At 58.6% G+C, this 24,791-nt stretch overlaps 2 long non-coding RNA genes across 2 annotated transcripts; one reads left to right on the forward strand and one right to left on the reverse strand.

Annotated features, from left to right (window-relative positions):
* Nucleotides 1–3,390: 3,390 nt before the first annotated feature.
* On the reverse strand, nt 3,391–7,576 carry LOC148108938 (uncharacterized). Its single transcript, XR_015726676.1, has 3 exons — nt 6,950–7,576; nt 6,508–6,634; nt 3,391–4,051 (listed from the first exon to the last, which is right to left on the reverse strand). It is a non-coding gene; the product is annotated as an uncharacterized LOC148108938 (long non-coding RNA).
* LOC148108939 (uncharacterized) lies at nt 6,652–17,505 on the forward strand. The gene is made up of 3 exons (XR_015726675.1): nt 6,652–7,056; nt 14,345–14,800; nt 15,151–17,505. It is a non-coding gene; the product is annotated as an uncharacterized LOC148108939 (long non-coding RNA).
* Nucleotides 17,506–24,791: the final 7,286 nt, after the last annotated feature.

Raw genomic sequence — 24,791 nt, forward strand, 5'->3', positions numbered from 1 at the left:
AGGGCCTGCCAGATGAATTCCAAGGCTCCCTAGCACGCCCCCTTCAACCCTTCATGTAGAAAATACTTTCCAGAAAAGCCTCTGCAGCTCTGGATCAAATCACTGCCCAGAACACTGGGGCCGAGAGAGGAGAGCCAGGGTACGTTCCCAGACCAGCCCGGTCCCTCCAACATGCTGAAAACCCCAGCCCGTAGAGCCCCCGCTGGCGAGGGCTGCAGGGCTGCCGAGGTGCCCACACGGGGCGTAATGATGGTTGCAACCCCCAGCCCAGGAGAAGGGTCTGCTCCTCCTTCCTCCTCTTCCTCCTCCTCCCCATCTCTGCAATCCAAGGCCTGGGCTCGTCTTGGTTCCTAAGGGTGACCCCATCTTTTCTGATCCAGCAGGTGATGGGCAGGCATGTCCCAGGCGGGGACATATCAGGACCAGTGTGTACAGCCCCCGGTATGGGCCTGCCCAACCGCAGGAGTTCACGAAGGGGGGAAACGTCGCTATTGGTCCTCCTGCAGCAGCTAGTTTTTGACTTACTAGTTTCAGAAATATTTACTGAGCCCTACTGAGCGCCAAGGTAGGGAGTTGGGGTAAGAAGAGCAGCCTCGGAAAATTCTGACAGTTTCGGGGTGTCAGATTTTAGCTGGGCAGAGGGATCCCAGAGCTGATCTCTACGCAGAGGGTCGGTGCTGGCCTCTGCCCAGGCCCCCAAGGCCCCTCCGGGCAGCCGTGCTGTTCAAGGCCAGCTCAGGCTCTGGAAGCGGCTCTGAGAGCCCCAGGTTTGGCCCTAATTGAGTCATTTCCAGTGGTTCAGCCTTGGGTTGGTGACCTCACTCTCTGGTCATTGCTTCCATCTGGACAAGGCGGATGAGGCAATGCCTGGTCCCCAGGGGACAGGAGACAGGACAGAGGCCACGCACAAAGGCACCCGGGACATGGTAAGTGCTCGCTCACACAATGCCGTGTGAATTTCCCCTCCCACCCTGTGCAGGAGGGCCGAGGGCAGGGGCGGGACAGGAGCAGCCCAAAGCCCCAGCCCCGCCTCAGTTTCCCCGCCTGAAATCAGGTGAGGCAGAATCATAGGGGCCCTGCCGTGGTTCAGAATAGGAAGAGGAGACGTACTCCATGCCTGACTGAAGCACGAGCTCTTGTTCTTGGAGGACAGCGGGTTTTTCCATGAGGCAAGACAGTCAGATGTCCCAGGCCAGCAGGTTTAGGGTCAGGTGTCTGAGCAGGGTCTGGGGCAGGGCCTGGCTGGCCCGACGTTGGGGACAGAAGCCCTCCCGTGCCCTCTGAGTGACCGCAGGTTATCTCCCCCAGACAGCTCCTTCCGCCAACTCTGCCCTCTGGCTACTGCTTATCTCCCTGATAAATGGCCCCACTGTCCTGACGGAGGAAGAGCTGTCTGTGTCCTTCAGAGCCCTCCCTGCTTGGGCAGGGCACAGCTGGGTGAGGACTGGAGCCGCAGCACGTCAGCACGGCGGCGGAAGATTCCAGGCCACTGACCCCAGAGTCTTGGCAGGTAGGGAATGGGGGCTCTGGTCTCGTTTGGAGTCATCTTCCTGGTTAAGGCCCTTGGGACCTCTGGCCTGAAGCAGAAGACAAGGCCCTGTCTTGGGAGCGGGGAGGGGAAGGCAAGGCCTTATTCTTCCAGAGCCCTCTCTGTCCCCTGCGCGTCCCCTACCCGGATACACACATATACAGCAAGACCCACTGAGCCATGACCCGGCAGCAGGGAGGGGCTGCTTGGAGCCGTGACCTGTTCATGCCCCTTATGTGACCCTTGGCAGAAGCCGATGGGGGGCTGGATCCCGCGCACAGGCCGTGAAGTGGTGTCCTGGGGAAGGGGAAGGTGGTGAGCCTGCCTCTGTGGGGTCCACTGGCCCATTCCAGCTCTCGCTGCTGCTTGAACACTGGCCCGAGATTGTGAGGCCAACTGCCCCAGGCCTCCAGCGAAAGGACTGGAGTCTCCAGGGTTCCAGGCTGGCCTGGGCCTTTCAGGGCCCCGCAGGACAGGGTCAGTCTGTGCTGCTTTGCAGACAGCAGCTATGCTCAGAGATGGCACATCCCGTGGGAGGAACTGTCTTCCCTTCCCTTGGTCAGAGGGCCAGAGGTGAGGTCCGCCGATCCCGCTTTTGCTCCTGGCTTCAGGCTGAGGCAAAAGCAGGTCTGTCTGTCCACCGCCAAATCCTCAGTGCTCAGCCAACCCTTGGCACGTAGTGGGTGCTGAAGAAATATGTTGATGAATGAATCTTGGCTTCGCATGAGTCTTCGATACCCTAGGTTCTTGCATCCAAATATAATGTTTCATTGAAAAAACATTCTGTACTTACTTGGTGCTGAGGTCGCTCCCAGCACGCGGCCGGCGTCATAGCTGCTGCTGTTAACTTCAAGGCTGCTGGGAACCAGCCACAGGCAGGCGGCGGTCCCGGGCGGGCCAGGGGTTGGTTACATTTCAGAAGCCAGTGTAACCATCTTTGCAAAGTCCAGCATATGCATTTTCAATCTTACCAGCCCCTGTGTGCCTGAACTTAAATGGCTATTACTAGAAACACTGGTTTTGACATCCATTTATTCACCGCTCGGCATGTATGGATTAAGCATGGCGTCTGGGCTCATCTGGGGATGAGGCAATGGGATACAGCAGTGACCAAGAGAAACCAGCCCCTCTTGCTCTCCACGATGGGGGCAGATGCCAACCGAATAAGCACACGATTAAAGATCTGATGGAAGGTTCCATGAGTGCTCCAAGAGCAGTGCAGGGGGCTGCAGGGACAGGCACCGGAGGTCTGTCATGGTCTGGAAGCCGGGAAAGCTGCCCAGGGAAGAGGGCTGAGAAGCTGACTCTGGAGAGTGAGTAGGAGTTAGCAAGTGAATGGGAGAAGACAATTTCCGGGCAGACAGAACAACCTGGGCAAAGGTCAGAGGGTCAGGGAGACCCTTAAAACCTGAGAGTGTTCAGTGCTTTGGGTGGGGTTGAGCTCCAGGCGAGTCTGGAGGGTGGAGGGAGCAGAGAGCACACAGGGCCTCGGGGCCAGCGACTGGGAGCCATGGCAGCTCAAGCACAGGGAGCAGGAGGCCAGAGGTGACTTAGAGGTCCCTCTCTGGCCGCTGGGTGGAAGTTGGATTATGTAGGATTTTGCTCCCCAAAGTCTAGAGCTGATTTTGCTGGTAGGGCCGGCAATGCGGGCTTTTTATTGTGGTCTGTTTTCACCCCCTTGCCTGTCCAGACCGTGGGCTTCTGAGGGCAGGGCTCAGGTGTGTGACTAATTCCGTTCTGAGGGCCCAGCAGCCATCCCGGGACGAGACGCAGAAGTCTGCCGAGTGAGGGAGTGCACCGATCTGGCGCACGGCTCATCCGTCCCTCCGTGCCCCTGGAACGGTCTGTCGGGGCCTTCCTCTACCCACTGGCCCACATCCTCAGCCAGGCCAGGTTGGGCCATTCAGAATGTGCTGGATAACAGGCCAGGCATCCAGGAAGCCGACCGTGTGCCTCTCTCCATGTTCCCATGCCGGCTGGCAGCTAGGGAGGCTCTAGGCTGGAAACCCTCCTCGCCACCAGGCCCAGAATCGCAGGTGCCACCCGCTCAGGACAGACCAGATCCAGCGCCACGCAGCCTACAGAAGCCCGGGGCCCTGCCCATGGAGTCCCCCCTGGCCCCGGCCTCACCTCAGGCAGGGGTGAAGACGAGAGGGTGAGGGCCGGGCAGAGGTTAGGATGCAGAGAACTTTGAGTGGGAGCTGGAAGCTACTCGGGAGAACCGCCAAGGAGCTGCAGCTGGCCGAATTCACCAGAGGCAGCCGCGAAGCAGTGAGCTCTCTGTCCCAAGCGGTGTGCAAGCAAGTCCAGAAGCTGAGGGAACTCCCAGGTCGTCTCCTCCTCTCCTGCTGTGAGAAAACCCCTCCAAGGGGCACCTGGGTGGCACAGCGGTTAAACGTCTGCCTTCGGCTCAGGGCGTGATCCTGGCGTTGTGGGATCGAGCCCCACATCAGGCTCCTCTGCTATGAGCCTGCTTCTTCCTCTCCCTGCTTGTGTTCCCTCTCTCGCTGGCTGTCTCTATCTCTGTCGAATAAATAAATAAAATCTCAAAAAAAAAAAAGAAAAGAAAAGAAAAGAAAACCCCGCCAAGCGTCCTCTGCTCCACCGAACCCTCGAAGCTACCCCACCCCCTCCTTCTCCTGGGGAACAAGAGCTGAGGTGGGGCAGCTGTGTGGCCTGGTCCTGCCGTCCCTCCGTGTCCCTGGCTCACTTGCCTCTTCTGTGACCCAAAAGTGGGCGAGCTCAGGGCGGTGTTCTCACTCTGTTCGCTCAGCACCACACAATAATTGCATTTATTCTCAGCATCTACAATAATTTTCTTCTAAAGCAAAAACATGAAAAATCCCAAACCAATTAGGAAAAACATAGAAAGTCACCTAATTTTAGGACACAAAGAAATATGGTCATGCTCCTGTGTTTTCCTTGTAGCAAACTGGATTCTTTCTCCAAAGGCCTGAGGCCGTCTGGAAGGGGTCTGAGGGAGGCCAGTGTGGGAGGTCCCAGAGACCCCCCAGTCCCCTTTCTACCTACCAGGAGCGCTCAGGCTGGGACTAGGGGTCCAGCTCTGCTTCTGCACACACGCCCCCATCCTCCTCCTCACTCCTGCTCCCAGACTTCCTCTTCCCTTGCACAGCTGATGAAATCCACTCGCCCAACATGGCCGACAAGACCCTGGAGTCGGAAGAGCCCAGGGCCCCCACGCACTTCTCGAGGCCAACCCCTCGCTCTATTCCAGGCCTTTGCATTTACTTGATGTTCTTCCTTCTGGAACTGTCCCCCATCTTTTCCCCAGGCTAAGGAGAGATCCAGCTTACATACCCCTTTCCTCTAGGAAGCTCTCCCTGACCCCATCAGGGGTTCCCACAGCCACTGCGCACCCCCCCCCCCCCCACAAGCCTGTTCATTCTGTCCCACGACTACCTGGTCACATGTCTGTCAGCCCCATGCCACTCAGCGTCTTAGGGCCCAGCACTATGCCTGGCACAGGGAATGTTTCCAGAAAGTGTTGAATGAATGAATGAGTAACCCCCCAAATATCCTCAGAACTCTGACCTGGCCTTGACTAGATGTCCTGCTTCTAAGCTCATTGTCAACCCCCAGGAGAACACAGGCTTGTCCTGAGCCTGGATGTTGGTCCAGGGCCTGGAACCTAGGGATTCCTGCACCCTGGGGTGGGAGAGTGTGTGCGTCCAGAATTGTTTCCTAACGTGGTCCTGTTATTTGTGGATGGACCAACTGAGAGCCCTCGGTGAGCAGGAAGTGGGAAGGAGAGCTGGGCCTCTGTTCTCCCACCCAATCCTCAATTTGGAGGATATGCAGCCTGTAATTTGGAAGGCTAATTTGGTCTGGGGTTAGGAGGGAGCTCTCTGTGTGCTGGATGATGCCATACTCTCCCAGGGGAGGAAGTGTCCTCTCACTGGAGACTGGGGCCCCTGCTCTCAGGCGCAGGCCACGCTGCTCTAGTGTACCCCCTGAGGCCTGGTCCAGGGACCCTAGAGAACTGGGTAGCCAGCCCTCAGCCAGGGAGAGGGAGAGAGAGACCTGGGTGCCGTCTCCTTGGCCACTGACTGCTCAGACACGGTTAACCTTGGGTCAGTGGGTCCCAGATACCACAAAGAGTTAGCAGAGGGCCCCCAAGGACCAGGGCCACGTGGTACACAGTGCCACAGGGGCACCCCGCAGGTCATACCCCTTTTTTGGCTGCTCAGAAGAAACATGGGGGATGGGCACCAGAATGACCTGGCTCAGAGGCCTCACCCCCAGCACCCCCTCACCACCTGCTGCTCCGAGCCCAGCCACAGAGTCACTTATGGCTCCTCCAGCCATGATGGGCCGTAGTGCCGTTTCTAGCCTTTGAAGACTTTTCACCTCCTCCCCCGTGAAGCCCTCTGTGACCACCAGCCTGGATCAAGAGCCACCTCCGGGCTCCCGCAGCCCCGTGCCTCCACTTTATGGCACTGGGCGTTTGCCTTGCAGGTGCCTGGTTGCCTCCCGTACTGGACTACTGGCCCCAGGAGAGTAGGCGTGGGCATGGCCCTGCCCAGGGTCTGGCTTGGCACAGTTGATGTGGCAGGACAGGCGGAGAGGCTGCTCCACGCACAGCTGTCACAGCTGTGTAGCTTGGGCCTCAGTTTGCTTGTCCGTAGGCCAGGCACAAGCAGTATTTCAGCATTTGATGAATGAATGAGAAGCTGGACTAGATGGATTCCAAACCCCGGGCAGCTCAGACCCTCTACGGTGTCTCCCTCCTCACCCGAGCGGCAGGGTCTCTGCCCAGGTCCGTGTCAGCAGGGACTGGCAGTGGCCTTGGGATGAGGGGGGCAGAAGCCCCAGGAGCTGCAGGGGAGCTGAGAAGCTGGGACTGGCGTAAGGCGATAGGTGACAAGTCTGGGGGGTAGAGCAGAAAGACTTTGGAGTGACAGGTGGACGTGCCTCGTGCCTGAGGACCCCAGCCTGCCTGCACCCCGTCCCCAGCTCACCCACACGCAGCGGCTTCTCCCGAAACTTCTGCTCAGCTCTAGCAGTCTGTCACTGGGGCTGGTGACTCACACGCGCCGCTCTTCTTTCCTTTTTCCAACTAATTATAGCTCCTGCGTGTTTCTCCCCCTGGAAAATGTCTTCTTAAAAAAGTATATCCCCAAGCCGGCAGTAATTAATTTGGTGAACACCATGGTGTGCAATTCAGACCGACTCTGAGGACAGGAAGATCCCAGGTGTGTGTGGGGGGATTTTTCTGTCCCCCCGAGGAAGGGACGGGTGGGGGACTCAGGATGGACACGGGACATTTCAAGCAGCAGAGGTTCAGCCCATCCCCCACTCCACCCGTCATGGCTCTGGGGACCCAGGGGACCCATTACAGTCACAGTAACAGTAATGAGGACTCTATCAGTACTACTACGTGCCGGGCACAGTGCCAAGTACCTGCCAAGTGCGCCGACATGTCATCGCATGGCACCTGCCGCAGCAGGCCCCGTTGGCCCTGGGAAAGAGGAAACTGAAGCTCGGAGCGCGCCCGGGGTCACACAGCCGTAAGTAGTGCAGGAAGTCGGGATCCTGGGCACAGATCACGGCCAGTGGCCTGAACAGAGGGGGGTCCTCCGAGGGACAGGCAAGCACACGGCCCTCTGGTCTCTCTTTCCCTGCTGCCTTCTGGGAATCACAGCCACTCCCCTGGAGCTGGGCCAGAGCCGAGACCACAAGTGCCGTCTGAGCTCTTCCTGGGGCCCAGCAAGTGGATGTAGGAGCAGATGTCTCAGCAGGCATCCCGGCCAGGTGGGGAGACAAGATGTTACCAGGACAGGGTCCCAGAGCAATGGTGGCAGGAAGGCTGAGCTACCTGAGACCGGATGGGAGAGATCCAGACAGGGAGAGAGAGCCAGAAATGGACACTGAGACGAAGTCATGTCTGAGTCAGCAAAGGACAAAGAGAAATGCAGACAGAAGGGACAGAGACACAGGGAGGAGACTGACCAAAGAGGGGGCCGCCGGAGCCCAGGCAGAGCAGCAGGGACAGCTGAGATGGGAGCAGCCCCCAGAGCTGGTGTGGCGGAGGGGCTGGTTTGGTCAGCAAACCAGAGGCCTGGGGTCTAGGACAGAGCCAGGAGGGAAGGAGCATTGAGAGGGAAATGGGAGAGGAGAAACGGAGGCCCAAAGCCTTTAGAAGGTCAGGCTCTGCTAGCTGGGGCTCTAAGGAGACAGGGAGGGCAGGGCAGGGACACTCCAGGCCTGGTGTGGGAGTCATCTCTATTAATCCAGGAAGACTGCCTGGGGAGGCAGTTCCAGGCGAGTAAGCACGTGGGCATTAGGAGAGCTGAGGGTGCATGGCGATGAGCGAGCAGTGGGGCCCATCCTGGGAAAGGCTCCCCCCCCCCCCAACCAGTTCTCTAAGGGCAGAGGTGGAGACCCTCCCTCGGGGCAGGAAAATCCAGGCAGGGCTAGTCCATCTCCTTTCTTGCGTGGGTGGTGAAGGGAAGCCCTGGGGCTGTTGGTGTGGTCAGCCCGAGGCCAGAGGGCCCCTGCCTTGTCCTGCAGAGCCATGTCTTTTCATCGGCTTAGGAGAAACACTGGGGAAATGCAGAGCCACCTGCCTGCCGGCTGACTGGGGACAGGGGGAGGCAGGTCCAGAGCTCCCCCCGCCAGCCCAGATGGCAGGCAGCCTTCCCTCCTGTGAGACTGGGACAACCCCCCATACCCCAATCCCCACCAGCCGCTAGGAAATATATATCCCCTCTACTAGACCCCAAGACTAGAGGTCTCTCTCCCTCCTCAGATTTCTCAGGCAACGCCAGGTCTCTCTCAGCCTAGGATAGGACTGTGCTTCCTTTCCCAAACCCTCAGTATGGGACCTGACTCCTCCCTCAGACCCTCAGGAACAGGGCCCGCCTCCACCCTCAGACAGAGGCCATCTCTCCTCAAACCCTCCAGGCCAGGGCAGGACCCCTCCCCCCACCCCTGGCCCCTGTCTGCCTTGGCAGCCCAGGAGGTGTCAACAGCACCCATAACCACGGGCGGACTGCCCCTGGCTCTAGCCATCACCTCCCCCAACTCCTCTGGACACCTGACACGGCCACGGCCAGCCTGGGGTCAGGGCCCAGTGCCCAGGACCTGCGAGCCAGGCAGCTGTTGGGATTTCCGGTGGGGGGCCTCTGGGGCTGACACCTCTCAGCCACTTTCTCATGTGGACTCTCCCGGCCAAGTGTGTACTCCGCTGGGGTCTGCACCTGGATCCTGGAGCATCTGCCATGGGAAAGGAGGGGGGCACAGCAGAGAGCAGGTGGCCTTGGGTGGCCTTGAGCCCAGAAAACCAGCACAGGACCCAGGATGTGCCCTTGAGCCCCAGGAATGAAGGAGCAACTGTCGCTCCTGGAAGGGGTCTTACCAGTGCAGGAGAAAGGCACCCGCACAGACCCCTGGGCTTGGTCCAGCCACCCCAGTGGGCCTGGAACCCTGTGGCAACTGGAGCATTTTGAAGGAAACAGCTGTTTCATGGATCCCCAAAACAAACCAGAAACCTCCTTTTATAATGACGTAAGAGGAGGCAACAGAGGGTAGGGTTTGGAGTCTGACAAACCAGGTCTATCCAGCTCAGGCTCCAGGGAAATGACTGAGCCCCAGTTTCTTCATCTACAAAATGGGGCTGCCAGTAATTCCTTGCTCAGAGAACGCTCTGAATAACTGAGACTTCACACACGAAGTTGAAACATGAATGGCTATGCTTTAGGGGGCCCCGTTCCCCACCAGAGGCTCCAGACTTCCCCCCAGAGTCCCCTTTCCCCTCCAGGCCCCTCCTGGCAGGGGCAGACCAAGCTGAGGTTTGAGGGGAAGGAGGAGGCCTGGGTGGGGGTGAGGAGCCAGGAGATTTAGGTGGTGGTCGCCTCCCAGGTGGGACCACTGGCAAGCCCCTGCCCTAGGTCTCTGAGCAAGGTCTCCAGGGGACTGGCCCGGCCAAGCACTTTCCTGCTCCGAGCTGGAATCCTCAGGCCACCCCCAGGGCTCTGTCACCCTCTGCATCCCCACCCTGGCTCCACCCCCCCTTCCAGGCCAGCCTGGCCTTTGGCCCCATCTCCTCCAACAAGAAGAGAGGGAGAAGGCCTGGCTCACCCCCATCGCAGACCGTTTTTAGCCCCCGAGGAACTCGGCGTCCTCCCAACAAGGGTGCGTAGGTCGTAGTTGGGTATTAATAGCTCAGCTGGAGGAGGTGACCTGGGCTTTCACAGCCAAACCCTGAAGGCCTTGCATCCTGGGTGGGCAGGGCAGCCCTCTAGTTGTCCGTCTGGTCTTTGTGGGCTCTCCACCGCTCCTGTCTCCCAGGGTTTCTCTCACCTCCCTTCGGCCCCCGCCCCCCCTTGGTTGAATCTCCCTGTGGTGCCCTGGGGAGGGGGGGACCTCCGGGGTCAGGGCCCCAGTGCCGGGTGACCAGCCTGAGACGGGTCCGTGCCCAGGCCCCGTGGGAGATGAGAACAGAGAGGCCTGTGATAAGGCTTCCTCCTTGGCACCCTTGTCTGCCCGCTGGCCTCTCATTCCTGCCTGCCTGCTCCACCCCCAGATTCCCCACTGGCTGCTGTGTGGGCTTGTCCCCAGATCTCTGTCCATGCTGGGCCCAGAACAGGCAAGAGGCGGGAAAACCCAGCTGGCAGAATGGAGGCCTGGAGAAACTGCCTGGACATGGCTCGGGCGGGCAGCTGGGGAAGCCACTGGCCCCGGGCGGTGACCCGGGACCCAGAGCCCTGGCGCACTTCTGCCCGGGAGGGCCTCCCGTGCCATGGAGTCAGAAAGGGACATACATCCACAGCCGCATGTCACATGGCTGCCTCCACGAAGCATCCTCAAGGACAGCTCCCTACACGCCGCTGGGGCTGGAGTCGCGCGGGTAGAAACAGGCAGTAACAACCACTGGGCATGAGCACCATGATGGCGGGTGACTCAATTGTGCGAGTGTCAGAGATGGACAGCTGAGGCTCCCATCCCGGGAGCAGGGACGGCCCTGCTCTAGTGGCTTGGGACACCAGATCTGCTCCCAGTCCTGTTCACGGTCTCGTTCCATCCCTGGAGCACCCCCCACCCCACCCCCTCCTACGAGTCTTGCTCATTCTAGGCATCCCTCTGTCACCGATCCTGTCCAACTCATTTCCGGGAGATAGGAAGGCTTCTGGGTCTTTGGGGACCTCCTCCTCAGTCAGCTGTGGCCCTCGGCACCAGGCTGACCCTCCGACCTCTGAATTTCCATCAGCGCATAGTCCTGACCCTGACCTCAGACTGTGCTTGGCTCTCCAGCCTCATCAAGTTCTGAGTGATGGCTCCTGCCCTCTGACCCCCGACTCCAGGCTAAGTCTGGACCTTTGACTGCTGGGCAAGACTGAGGCCCAACCCTCTGATCTCTGACCTCAGCTCCAGTGTGTCCGAGCCCTTAGGCCCAGGTGGAATCTGGCCCACCAGCCCCTGACTCCCACCCCAGGCTGAGCCCCACGCCAGCACCAGGCCTGGCGAGGACTGGCCCCCCATGTCCCTTCCTGAGTCTCCGTCCTGGGCTCACCCCGGCTCCCAGCTTTGTCTCTCAGCATGCTCCTTACACTCGCTCAGCCACCCCCACCCTGAGTTTTGCAGCAAGCTGACACAAGGAGCACACCATACCAGGCGATTTATGACTTGGATGAGCAGAGGCTGGAAACATATGCTATTTCGGGGCTGGATCCTATTGGTTTGGGCTGTAGAGAAAGCAGAGCCCACAGCAGAGGGAAGGGAGGCATCCAGGCAGATGGACCCTCACGCACACAGATGCCACGTGGCAGGGGTGCAGGGGCCCTTGGAAACCTGGGGCTGGGACCATCCTGCCTGGGGGCAGAGAGCCAGGCGTGCCTGCACGCTCTGACCTGGAGGAAACCAATTATGCTAAATGTGAACCCCCGCCCCTCCAGCTCCTACACCTCGTTTTCTTTCCAGCTGTGGAACCCATATCGCTGGTGGCTTACATGAGAAACTGGGTCCGAGTCCTTCGCACAAGCTGTGAGACCTAGGGCATGCTGTTCAGCCTCCAACAGTCTCAGCGTCCTCGTCTGTAAAATGGGGATGTGATGCTACCTTCTTCACAGGCCTTCGTGGAGACGAAATGGCATCATGGAGGCAGAGTCCCCCATATGCCCGGCACGTGGCAGGAGCAGCTACTAATAGTCTATCAGAGCAAAGCCCAGCTGCTCCCGTTGGAGGCTGGGTAGCAGCTCCCTCTGCTCCCACCTAAGGGCCCCTGGGGGACACAGTTTGGAAACCCTTGACCTAGATTCTAGGCTGGCAGTAGGACCAAAAGTAGCATTAGCTGATGATTACAGGAACCGGAACAGCATGGAATTTGTCAGCATGGAATTAGGTCACAGAATTCTTAAAAACAGAGGAGCCACAGCAGCCAAAAACTCCACATCTGAGGGCACAGTGCTCTCCAAGTTCAAGAATGGGGAGCACCAACCAGGAAAGGATGGCTTCGCCTTGAATGGCAGGTTGGGGCACGGGCACGCGCCTGTCAGGTTTTCCCTGGGTGCCCTGCGGCATCCAGGGACTGGTGGGGGGGGGGGCTTCATCTCCTCCAGGATCTTCAAATCCCCCCATTTCCTTAGCATTTGGGGGAATTTCCTTCTTTCCCACTTCTACTCGGCTCAGGTGCCTGGGAAGGTCCAGCCCCTCCTAGGCCTCCCTTCTCCACCTGACCGCCTCTACCGACCCCTCCCAGGACTGCCTGCCTAGATGCTGAGTCCCTTGGGGTGAATCCCAGGGGGCCATCCCTGCCGCCTCCGGGAACCCTGTAGAGTGGGCTCTGGACACATCTGTGACCTCAGGCCCAACCCACTCTGGATTCCCTTTCCTCGAGAGTGAAGTAAGGGAGTTGACACCATTGGAAGCAGGTGGGCGCCCATGCACTGGGCGCCTGCTATGCATTCATCGTTGACTCGGGAAACAGAGTCAGATGGGGGGTGACACGCCTAAGGCCATATTGCTGGGAAGCAGCGGGCAGGAGGATTTGACCGGAAGCTGCTGTCCGGAGAGGAGGGGCACAAGTGAGGTCCCGGGTGTGGGACGGGCAGCAGCAGAGATCTACGGCCAGCGCGTCCTCAGCTCGATCTCCAGGGGTGGCCCAGCCTCCGCCACGGCTGGCTGAGCCCCCCCCCCCCAGTGCCATTCCACATGACCTTTCCAGGTGGCTAATGAGGGCCCGGGCGCCACTCAGTAATTGGCCTCATTAGGCGGCTGGGGCTGCCCAGGGGATGGGGTGGCGGATGCTGGGCCCTGTGGGGACAGGCCAGACAGCCTCCCGTTAATTACCTGAAAAATCAGACAATTAGGCCTCCTGCCACCCGCCTGCCCACGTCCTGCTGGCCCCTAATTACCGACGGCTGCTGAGCAGGCCGGGAGTGACCTGGATTCGGACCAAGGAGCAGTCATTGCCATGTCGCCCTTCCCCCACCCCACGTCCATCACAGGCCCTGGACATGGGAGGGGGGTGGGAGGCAGGGGAGTTGTCTGTCAGGGATCCTCCGGCAGCCCCCTTGCCCAGCCCTGGACTCTTCCCACCCACAATCTCTCCCGACAAGGGTGGTCCTAGAAGGAAAGGGATGGATGCCTATACAGCCCTGGGGGTCCTCAGGGAAGATGGGTGGGCCTCTGGGGCAGGGCAAAGATTCAGAAAGGGGGGTCCTAGAGGTGGGGGGAGGTGATGACGTGATTGACCTCCCCCTTCGGCCCGGCTCCTCGGGGGAAAATATACTGGACTGTGCTCAGAATTAGAATGGCCAAGTAGACAAAGCTGAGAGCCCTCCTGGGAGCCCTGGCCCAGGCCGGGGGAGGCTGGGGGCCCAAAACTGCCCTTGGGGAGTCCCCCTCCTCAGAGGGGGAGATAGCCCTGGACAAAGCACAAGCAGAGGAAAGCCTGTGATGTTGGGGGAGGGTGGAGAAAGGGGCCTGGCTTGGCTGGGGTAGTCCTGGAGAGCCTCCCGGAGGCAATGACCTTTAGGCTGAGCCAGGAGAGGGGTGCACTATTCCCAGCAGAGGGAATGAGTGTGGGAGCCTGGGGTGGATCTTCCCCCACCGAAAGCCCTGGCACGCACCGGGCAGCGACACTAGCCTGGCCCCGGGGGCCTGAGCCGGGGAGCCGGATGGACACAATGGGGTTGTCTAAGGCAACTGTGGTTGCACGGTCCCTCCACCCGAGCATGCTGGGAGCCACCACCTTTGCAGCCAGGGCCTGGGAGTGTGGGCCCTCGTGTTCTTTGGTAGCACTAAGGCCCTTGTAGGAAGGCTGCCCCCTGACGTATTTCCTTTCCTGGTTTCTGCGCTGGGATTGAAAGTCCCCTCCCTTGTTTCCCTAGGGGCCTTGGAGGCCCAAAGGTGCCCACTGCACAGAGAAACAGTTTCAGTCCAGAGAGGTCAAGAGACTAAGCTGAGGTCACCCAGTCAGCCGTCTGGAGTGGGCCTCAGAGGTGGCCACCCTGGTCTTCCAGGAGAGATCCGGGCCCAGCCGGGGAGGCTGGACCCTGCCTTTGGAAGCTCATTTCCCTGGCTGCCAAAAGTTATGCCAAACCCATCTCCCCGCCTAGCTCCACCTCCAGACTTTTCTTTCCCCAAAACCTTCCCTGAGAAGAAATGGGGAGGAGGGTAGTGAGACCAGAACCCTAAAGAGACCCTGACCCTGTGTGTGTCCAGGAAGTGGGATGGCCCAGGGGCCCATCTCCTGTGGCAGTTATGAGCTGGGAAGGGGTCCATGGGGACATGCTTGGAAAGGCCCGAAGGCAGACAGTCGGAGAAGGTTCAGAACATCCCAGCATTCCTCTGCAGGCAGAAATCATCTGGAAGTCCCTGCTGTTGCTACTTTTGTAAAGTACAGACTCATTGGGCGTTTTCAAGTGACTCCCTCACTTATCAGCGATGTGAGCTTCACCTCTGAGACCCTGCGTTTCCTCATCTATGAAAGCGGGATATGGAGAGAGCCTCCCTTGCAAGTTGCTATGGGAATAAAATGAGACAAAATGTGAGTCATTGGAGGTAAGCTGTGCGTACCTGCTCTCCCCCGTCTGTGAAACGGGCCCCACACCCCGAAAGTCAAGGGCAAGCCTGATTCCCCACGTTTTGTCTTTCTGTCCTTGAGCATCACTGAGACGTGCCAGAAGTTCCAGATTCTGGGCTTCTGGATGGCCCCTCGCAGGCAGCATGACATCCAGAGTGCAGCGGAAAGGCTCCGGGGGGGCCTGGAGCGTCGAGGATCTCTGGTTCACGCAGAGCCTGATTGTGGTGGTAACGAGGGGAGCAGAGTGGACTGGGGTAGGGAGGGGCACAGCGTGCCTGTGTGTGCATGTGCGTGTGTGCACGCGCGTGCGCGTGTGTCGTGGGGGGACTGACTTGGGGTGAGGGTCAGTGGCAGCCAGGAAAGAAGGAGGCAGGGAGGGAGTCCTCGTGGAAAGCAAAAGGCAAAACAGACTTTGGACGAGCAGAGGGACAGAGGAAGGACGTGTCCTGACGGCGGGAACGTGGGTGGCTGTGGTGGAAAAGGTGGCTCGGAGATTTGGGAAGAGAAGAGAGAACAGGTGTCCGAGTGGAGGAGCAGAATATTCCTTCTTCTTCCTCTTTTTTTTTTTTTTTTTAAGATTCTTATTTTTAAAGTACTCTCTACACCCAACGTGGGGCTCAAATTCACAAACCCGAGATCAAGAGTCACACATTCCACTGACCGAGCCGGGCAGAGTATCTCCTGTCATCACAACAGCAGCACAGACCAGGTGTGGCACGCGCCGGGGGCTTTCCACACATGCCGGGTCCTCCTGAGAACCGATGTGATCATCCCCCTTTACAGAAGCAGTAACTGAGGCCCAGCCAGCCGCCTCCCTGAGGCCCCACAGGACGAAGCAGCAGAGCTGGGCATTCAAGGAACCGTGTATCCGTCCAGCAGGTGCTGTGCTGAGAGCACCAGCATGGCCCTCAGGGAGCCACCCAGGACCAGGTCAGACGTCTGGTCCTAGGTGAAGCCCTGGCCTGGGGTGGGCTTAACCTGGACTTGCCACCTTCTCCTCGGCTTTGGAGCCAGGTCTCCTGACCCCCTGAGCCGTGTTTCCTCACCGGCCCCATTCTGAGTCTTGTGGGAAAGCATCTTTCAAGCCAGGAAAACGGGGACCCACTCACTCTGCAGAGGACACCTGCAGCCACACGTGGGTGGGGACCCAGCATGTGCCCTAGACCGCCCTCCCCTGAGCCTCAGTTTCCCCATCTGTCCCATGAGGCTGAGATGGGAGCCACGGAGAAGCGGCCTGGAAGGCCTTGTGAGCTTCCTCTGCCGGGAGACTCAGTGTGGCTGGAGGTCAGAAGCGGCAGCACAGTCTAGAAGCAGAGTGGCGCAAGCCCCTTCCTCTCCATCCCTTCCCACGGGTCTGGGCTTGCTTACAACCTCTGGTGTGACTGCCCTGTGCTCCACAACACTAATTACCATGGCTACCCAGGCATTTCCTGCTGAGCACATTCACTCGCTGGGTGGCAACTGCTGTGGGGATGTGGGGCCTCTGGGCTCCTGCCGGAGTCCGAGCGCCATGACGCACACACTCACATGTGCGCACACAGACATGCACCTGCCCCATCGATTCACGGTTATCTTGCTGTGCTTCCTGTCCTGTTCCTGCTACCAAGAGCCATCAGGCCACAAGTCCTCCAGTGCTTGTGCTGCGCAATGCCTGGTGTTCCACCGAGGGCCCTGGATCGTCACCCTGTGTCTGTCTCCCTCAGTGGACGGGGAGCTCCCGGGAGGTGACCACCGTCCTCTTTCACAGTCTGACAGCTGCCACAGAGGAGACACTCCTTTAACGTGAATAGTTGTTAAAGGAATGGAGGGTTGGTTGGGTGGACAGACAGATGGACAAATGGGTGGATAGATGGTTGCCTGATGGATTGGATCATTGGATGACGCATCCGTTTCCTCTGGCTGCTCTAATTCCCACAAACTTAGCGGCAGAAATCGACACAAATCTATTCTCTTACAGTTCTGGAGGTTAGAAGTCTGAAATGGCTCTCGCTAGGCTAAAATCAAGGCGTTGACAGGGCTGGGTTCCTTCTGAAGGTTCACTCCACTTTTTTGCTTTTCCGGTTTCTAGAGGCTGTTCACTCCCCTTGTCTTATGACTCCATTCCTTTATCTCAGAGCCAGCAATGTTGGCATGCGCCTTTCTCATGCTGCCATCAAGTTCTCTCTTCTGATTCCCTTTTCCCCTCTTAAGGGACCCTTGTAATTTCATTGGGTCCACCCAGAGAATCTAGGATCATCTGCCTATTTTAAGGTCAGCTGATTAACCACCTTAATTCCGTCCATAACCTTAATTCCTCTTTGCCATGTTAAGTGACATATTCGCAGGGTCTGAGGATTAGAACGTAGGCATCTTTTGAGGGCCATTGTTCTGCCTACCATAGATGGGCAGGTGTTGGTTGGATGGATGTATGATGTACGGGTGGGTGGGTGGACAGCAGACAGAGCCCTCCAAGTGGAGGTGAAGAGCTTGAGATAGAGCAGACATGTTCACCTCCCATCTTCTGCATCCTCTGCTTCCAGTAATGTATTGCAAGAGCCCTGGGCCAAGGAAGAGGTCTTTCCCAAGCTCTGCATTCCTCTCTATTGATTTTATCTTCCCACTGGCTCTGGCCCTCCCAGAGGTCGGGTATCCTGTCCCACCTACCAGTCTGGGACTCCAAGCCAAATTTGACCCTTGCCTGCCAATGAGTGAGAGAATGACCTCGTGGGACATTCTACTGGGATCGGAGGTTGGAGGGGTGATGGGTGCAAGGGCTGGGACTCCTACTGGATGAATGTGATGGAATATCAGGGAGAGGAGGCAGAGAGAGGAGCCCAGCCTCCGGAGCTCACTCACTTTGGGATTTTTTTTTTTTTTTTTGAGGGAGAAATCAATGAAATTCGTGTTTACTCCTTATCTATCTGCTTAAATATAATATTTGCTTAATGTAAAATAAAAGAAGTGACAATGTATAATAATATAATGACCACTGGTGACCAACCCCACAACACAAGCATAGGGATGAGACTGGCCTTGCGACACCAAAGCTCCCTGCGGCCTGGGACTCCTGTCTGGCTCGCTCTGGCCACATCCCCTCCAGCAGCAATAGTGCCTGGTATCCTGTGGGCTCTTGAGAAATGTTCCTGGGCGGAATTTTCCCGTGTGTCCCACTCCTACCTGACTCCCGTCTACCCGAGGGTATCAAGAATCTTGCCTCCCGGACCCTGACACAGTCCCCACCTGCTCGGAGGATAGTCCCTCTCAGCTCTACACCGAGGGGGTGACGGGATGGAGGAGGTGGGATCGGGAGAGGTCTCCGCAGGCCCAGGAATCAAGGGCTTCATTTTCCATTTGCACCCAGTTTTCAAATGAGGCACGGTGTCACAGGGAAGGGAGAAATAGGGGACAGGAGCCCAGACCCAAGCCCCTGCCTAGGCCAGAGTGAGCGGACGGGGCTCCTGCCCTGAAAGTAGGTGGGGGGTCTCCTCCAACACAGACTCTGTGCTGGAGGGAGCCACGGCCACCACCTCAGCCAGGATGGTCCCCCTCCACGATGCAAGTCCAGGGCTCAGTCCAGCCCCGGCCCCTTGCTCGGCTCCCTAAACACTGTGCTCTGGGAGCAGGCCTCGGGGAAGATGTGAGAAAGGGCCACGTTCTCCGCAACATCCTGAACCCCTTCCCACCTACCAGCACGGCTTTTCTCCATCTCCTCTCAGGGAACCCCCTCTCCAGGCTCCTGCCACATTCCCACCCCCGCGGCCCCAAGGCCCCTCCTCCCGCTAGGGTGGGAGCACAGCAATTCAAGTTATTTTTAGCCAAGCCTCATCCTCCAGGAGACGCAAGTCAAGGGGAAGCCGCCCCCGCACCTCCAGGAGCTTCTTGTGGAAAACGATTAAAACCAGAGCCGCCAGGCCCGTGCCAGGCGGGCCGCCTTGCAGAGACAGGCCCGTTCAGGACCACCAGGCTCTCGGCCGCTGGCTCCCAGAGCTGCAGCCTGGTTGCTAGGAGTGGCGGGGGTCTCCACACGCACCTCACCGCTCAGCAGCTGCTCCTCAGCCCCCCATCTCCCTGCCCTGGCCCTGCCATCCCCGCCTCTAGTGCGGAGGGCGTCCCGGGGCAGCCCCGCTCTCCGGCTCTCTCCCTCCGGGCAGGGCGCCTTGGCGGTGGGCAGCTTCCCTGTGTCCAGGGAAGATTTGGGGGGCGGGGCGAATCCCAGGCTGCCTGCCTGGCCTTCTGGTTGCTTCACGTCTGGTTCCAGGAGGGCTACTGAGTTGGACAGAGACTGTGGGCCGGGCCCTGGTAAGTGCTTGGCTGGCACGGTCCCCGAAGCCTCACCACAACCTGGTATTTAAGCAGTGTCCTCATCCTCGACTTACAGGAGGGGACACTGAGCCGCAGGGGGTTCAGTACTTGTTCCAGCCCACCCAGCTGCTAAGAGCCAGGCAGGATCTGGGTTGTGCTCTCCAATTTTCCCCAGTGGATGGGCTGGGGAGGACCCAGAAAGGAAGGACTCACCAATGTTGTCCTGGGGGCATGAGGTAGGCCCCCCACTCTCGGCCATTTGCTGTGGGGTCCAGAGCACACTGTACCATGGGGTCATCCCTCAGGGAGGCATCGCCCTCCTTTCCCCAAGCTGTCACCAGTGTGAGAGTCTCAGGCAGGGTCCAAGCCCAGAAGAGCTTCCAGAAGTGGCTTTGACTGAGGAGAAGAAGCTGGTGACCCTGGGCAAGTCACTTCACCTTTCTCAGCCTCGGCTTCCCCATCTGCCCCTTGGGAGGAGTGAGAGAAGCCACTCTGAGGGTATGGCGAGGACTGGCGAGGACCAGGGATGAGCGAGGCAAAGCTCCCGGCTTCAGGCGCTGGCAGGGGGCTCCCTTTCCCTGCTGGAGCCCTGGACTTAGAGCTGTGTGCTGGGAAGGTAGGGATACCCACTGTGGGCCAGGCCTCGGGGTTTTGGGGGTAGAGCTCAGGGAGGCCCCAATCCGCTGGGGTCCGGTGCCAGAGAGCTCCTTGTCCCCTCCCCACCTCTGCCTGATTTTCCTGCCTTCGAGCCTAACATCATGCCTCCTCTGCCAGGAAGACTTCCAGGTTCCTCTTTCAACCTCCAGAGGCTCCTGGCCTGGATGGACCCCTCTCTGTTCCACATCTTGGTTGCTATGCCTACAGCTTCCTCTCCTCCCAGCTCCAGGCTCTGTGTACAGTAGGCACTCCTGGTGATTGTGGCCACAGTTCTGGCCCAGCAGACATAAGGGGTTTCAAGCTCAGACCTCACAGGGTCCATCCACAGATCTCCTGGGTGGAGGCCGAGGTCATCCTTTCTCTTTGCTGCATGGCAAGCAACTCCCCCAACCATGGAGGAGGGGTAGAAGGGGAGTGAGGGGCAGCCCCTGGGCAGTTGGGGGATTTACCCAATGACACAGCTTGGAAAGGGCAGTGTCTGGGCCAAAGCTCACTGCCTATGGCCACAAGCCCTTCTTGCCCTTTTAGGGTCCCCAGCCCTCCTGAGTGTGCCCCTCCTCAGATCCCCAGCTCCTCTCTGTTCTTCCTGGTGTCCCTTGTGCCTCCCAAAGCAAGGCTGGGGCTCCTTCTCCCTCATTCCATCCATGATGTGCTAGGGCCTTGGAGGGGGTTTTACTGAAGCACTAAATGGGGATCAGACAAGGGCAAGCACAGAGCCTTCCCTAGACCTCCCCCGCCCCACCCCCATGGGGTACAACCCTCCTGTGGCCTTCATGGCCCACTGTCCTTCAGCCTGACGGTAAGATGCCCCCCCACCCCTGGCCTCTCTTTAGCCTGGGCCGGGCTGGTGGGCATCCAGGCAGGACAGGGGTAAGGGGAGGTGTAGGGGCTGCAGTTGCCATGGCAATGACACTGGTGGCTCCCTGGAGGCTGCTGGGGAGGGAAAGGGAAGGGTCCCTCCCAGCCCCCCCTCTTCATTCTTCCTTTTCAGACCCTCTTCGTTAAAAAGGAGTCCCCTAGGCTGTTTTGTGTTTTCCACCTGAGAGGCGGGGCGGGAGTGGGGGGAGGCACTCAGGGGTGCAGTCCTGTCCTGTCCAGCCCTCTCACGAGCACCTACTCCGCCACCCCCGCCCACCCCCACCCTAAGAGTCAGTTCTCCGAGCCAGAGCCACTGAGCCTCTCATACAACCTGCCAGCCCCTGCCTGCCTGACCCCTCCTCCCAGGGTCATGGCCACCACCACCACACCCCCTCCTTTCTAGGCCTGTTCTGGGTGAGTGAGTCTGAGTGGAGGCAGGGACTAGCCCAGAGGAGGCCCCACTTGGGGCATCTGTTGACCATAGAGTCCATGGGCTCGTCCCAGGTCCCGGGGGCGGGGGGGGGGGGGGGGGCGTCAGTGTCACAGGGCTCCCTCTGGCCTCACTGGGCATATAGCATCCCATGTTCCTCCGGGTCCCAGTGAGCACCGGGACCACAGCGGGTCTCCATTTGGTGGTGGGTCCTCTAGCAAGCCATGCCCAAGGACTCTGGTCTCTGCGTCTGTGACCTACAGTAACGAGAACCCCATCACCCCCAGCGGCTGCTGTGAGGTCTCTCCGATGCACAGCCAGGCTCTGGGAGGCTTCCCGCCTGCTCGGCCCTGGGGCTGCTCTCCCTTGCAGGTGAGGAGACTGAGGCTCAGACCTGTGAAGTCGCTCTGCTGGGGAGGGGCAGGCAGATTTGCACCCAAGCCCATCTGATGTCAGAACCGTGGCCTTCAGTCACTCTGAGGTGGACCAGAGGGGGCAGTACCCACAGGCTCTGCTTTCTCTGCCTTGAGCTCTCTTTGGGGAAAACACCCCACCCCCACCCCCATCACCACCAGGCACTTGGAGCCAGGGGGACCCAAACTACCCCAGAGCACCTGCCAAGAATGGGCAGAGAAGCTTGATCCATGGGTGGGGGTGGGGGGTGGAGAAGCAGGTGTGTGTGTGTGTGTGTGTGTGTGTGTGTGAGAGAGAGAGAGAGAGAGAGAGAGAGAGGGAGAGGAGAGAGAGCGAGAGAGAGAGAGAGAGAGAGAGAGAGAGAGAGAGAGAGAGAGAGATCGGGAAGCTCAGAGGGTTCCCAGGAGAGGGGAGCTCCAGCCTGCCTGCCGCCGCGTCATTCCATCCGCAGGCCTGTGCTGCCCCCGTGTGGACAACAGGCTCATATTCCCGAGCCGCTCCTGGGCCAGAGCTCCCCAGAGGCAAAATCAGTGGCCTGGGGCTGTTGAAGGCATACCCGGTGACCTGAGGGATGGGCTGCACCTCCAAGCCTCCACCTGAACTGTCTTCTCTTCCTGCCAGGTCCTGAGCCCCAGCCTGGGTCACACACTGCCCACCGCCTTTCCTTCTCCAGGAGACTTGAATCCCAGGCTCCCAGAGGTAAGAGCACTTAGAAGTTATATTCCCCATCCTTCTATCCCATGCTTCACCCTCCATCCCCAGTAATTAAACCACGGCTTGCACCCCTCTTGTGTCAGGGAACTCACTGCTTCTGGGCACTCACTGCTCTGTGGTTTGGGGGAGATTCTGATTGCAGAAATGGTCCTCATCCGTGGAGCTGGTATTTGCCTCCCGCAGTCACAGCTCGGCCTTTGAGGCCACCCAGTGCCAGGTGACCACTCACTTGGGCATTTCTAACCCAGTGCTTAGGGGGCTCCTCTTCTCTGTCCCCCAGTCTTTTACAGAGAAAACATCTGGTTCTGATAATCTACTCACAGTCCCTCTTATTTGGACACACTGGGGGTCCCTGTCTCTCTGGAACTGTAGGACTGGGGGACCCAGGACCCCTGAGGACTGTCACTTCCCCCCATCCTGGTCCTCCTTTGGATCCTGTCCTCATTTCTAACACTCACTTGCCACTGACATTCTTTCCTTAAGCCTTGTCCCCCTCTCCAGAGGCCCTGTGGGGAAAAAGCATGGATGGGACTGACAATGATTGAGCACCTAATGTGTACTCAGCTCGGTGCCCAGTGCTTTGACCAAAGTATCCAGTGTCACCCCGTGAGGCAATTATTGTGTTTGTCCCGAGGTTATGCTCAGACTGAGGCTTAGAGAGCAGAGACCTGACCTGGTAGAAGAGCGGACTCCTATCCCTGTGAAATCCCTCCAGGCTGACTGGCTTCCTGCCTCCTGATTCTGCCATCTGCCTGGATTTGTGAAATGTGTACATTTAATTCCTCAAATATTTATCAGGTCCCTGCATGTACCCAGGACCGTGCTAGGCATGGCAAAAATAACCCCGAATGTCTCCGACCCTGTTACTTTGCTGAGCGGGCCCCACTGGATCCTACTGGGGCTGAGGTGGGGCTGTGGCTGTGGACAAGGCCTGGGCAAGGCACTGCCACGGCAGGCCACATGGCGCAGGTGGGTCACATCCTGCCCAGTGGAAGGCTTGTCTAGATCCTGGGCCTCACCTCTCCATCTTGTGCCCAAGGCACTGGCATGGGGCCTGGTGCGTAGACACTTTGCCGAGTCCAGCGAGGGGCTCTGCCCAAGGCTAGGCCACAGGGGATGGCAAGTGGACCCAGGCCTCCACGTGGACCTGAGATGGGGCAAGAGCTGCTCGCTCACAGAGGGTAGAAGTGCGTGGACCCTGGAGGAAGGGTTAAGTTTTTCACCTTTTTTGTGTCAGAGACTCCTTTGACATCTGGTGCTGTTTACTGATCTCTTTCAGAAAAATGTGTGTGTGTGTGCGTGGAGGCGGGGGGGGGGTGGTTGTTTGTTTAAAGTAATCTCTACACCCAACGTGGGGCTCGAACTCACAACCCCAAGATCAAGAGTCTCATGCTTTTCCAACTGAGCCAGCCAGGCATCCCCAGAATAATGTTTTTAAATGTGTAAAATAAAACAGGATTACAAAGGATTTTCATGAACAGGGGAAGGGTGTCCACGAATTATGACTGAATGAATAAAATCAGGTTACAAAAGAGCTTCTTTTTTTAAAAGATTTTATTTATTTGAGAGAGAGAGTTTGAGAGAGAAAGAGCACAAATGGGGGGGGGGCGTGGGCAGAGGGAGAAGCAGACCCCGCTGAGCAGAGAGCCCAATGGAGGGTGGGTTCAATCTCAGGATCCCAAGATTGTGACCTGAGCTGAAGGCAGACGCTTAACCTTAACCGACTGAGCCACCCAGGTGCCCCAAAAGAGCTTTGAAGGTTGGGAGGGAGGGAGGGAGGGAGGGAGGGAGAGAGGGAGGAAGGAAGGAAGGAAGGAAGGAAGGAAGGAGGAAGGAAGGAAGGAAGGAAAGAGGAGGAAAGGGGAGGGGAGGAGGGAGGAAGGGGAGGAAGGAGGGAGGGAAGGAGTGAGGAAGTGTGGAAGGAAAGGAGCAAGGGAGGAAAGAGAGAGGAAACAACCCCTGTACACAGGGCAGGCCCTACCATCTTTCCTACCTTGAAAAGCATGGCAGGCCAGTGGCTCCAAGGTCATGTTCCCCTTTGGCCCCTGAACAAGTCCCCTCAGATCACTGTCAAAGCTCCTGGCTCTTGTCATTGCTACCCCTTTGCCTGGCAGCCAGGATTTCACCCTGGGCCAATCCCTCTAGCAGCTCCAATGTCAATGTGTGGCCATCACCTGTCTCTGAATCTGCCTCTCCCGTCAGACTATGGCTCTCTACTCACTGCTTGCTCTGCCTCTGTCACAACAGGCTGGCAAAACTGAGTTCCGAGTAGGTGTCACTGCTCAATTTTCAGGAGCTCCCTGTGGGAGCTACCGCTCAGCTGGAAGGCCAGGCAGTGGAGCAACCTGGTTCCTTTAAAGTCATTCCAGCCCCTCCGCTGGCCCCTACCCTGCCTGCTCCTCTTTCTCAAGGGTGCGGCAGTCAAACCTTCTTCTCCCTGTCCCACCCTCCGGGCCCACCTTGCCCACTCCCTGGGCTGAGGCCCTGACTCTTGCTGGCAGACGTTGTGTCACCCCTACTTCCCACAGTCCCCACCTCTGCCCACTGGCTCCCCCACCTGTTCTCAGCAGCCCTCAGGACTGCTCCTCCAGACACCCTCCCTCTGGCCTCAACCGTTTCTTGGCACTAGGTCCCCCTGCCAGCGTCTCGGCCTGCTCTTCATTCTCCTGACTCACACCTGCCAGATTTCTCTCCCCCTTCTCAGGAATGCTTTGGTAAGGAGTCACTGCCATGTCCTGCCTCCACATCCTCCTTTCTCCCTTCACTCCCCAACTCTGCAATATGGTCCTGTCACTCCATGAATCCACCTTGCCAAAGAATGTCCATCCAGCTGGTGTTTACTAAGTTCCTGTTCTGCATCAAGT

The sequence above is a fragment of the Ursus americanus genome, chromosome 14 (genome assembly GCF_024610735.1).
Source record: "Ursus americanus isolate L20-20 chromosome 14, mUrsAme1.1.p, whole genome shotgun sequence".
Lineage (NCBI taxonomy): Eukaryota > Metazoa > Chordata > Mammalia > Carnivora > Ursidae > Ursus > Ursus americanus.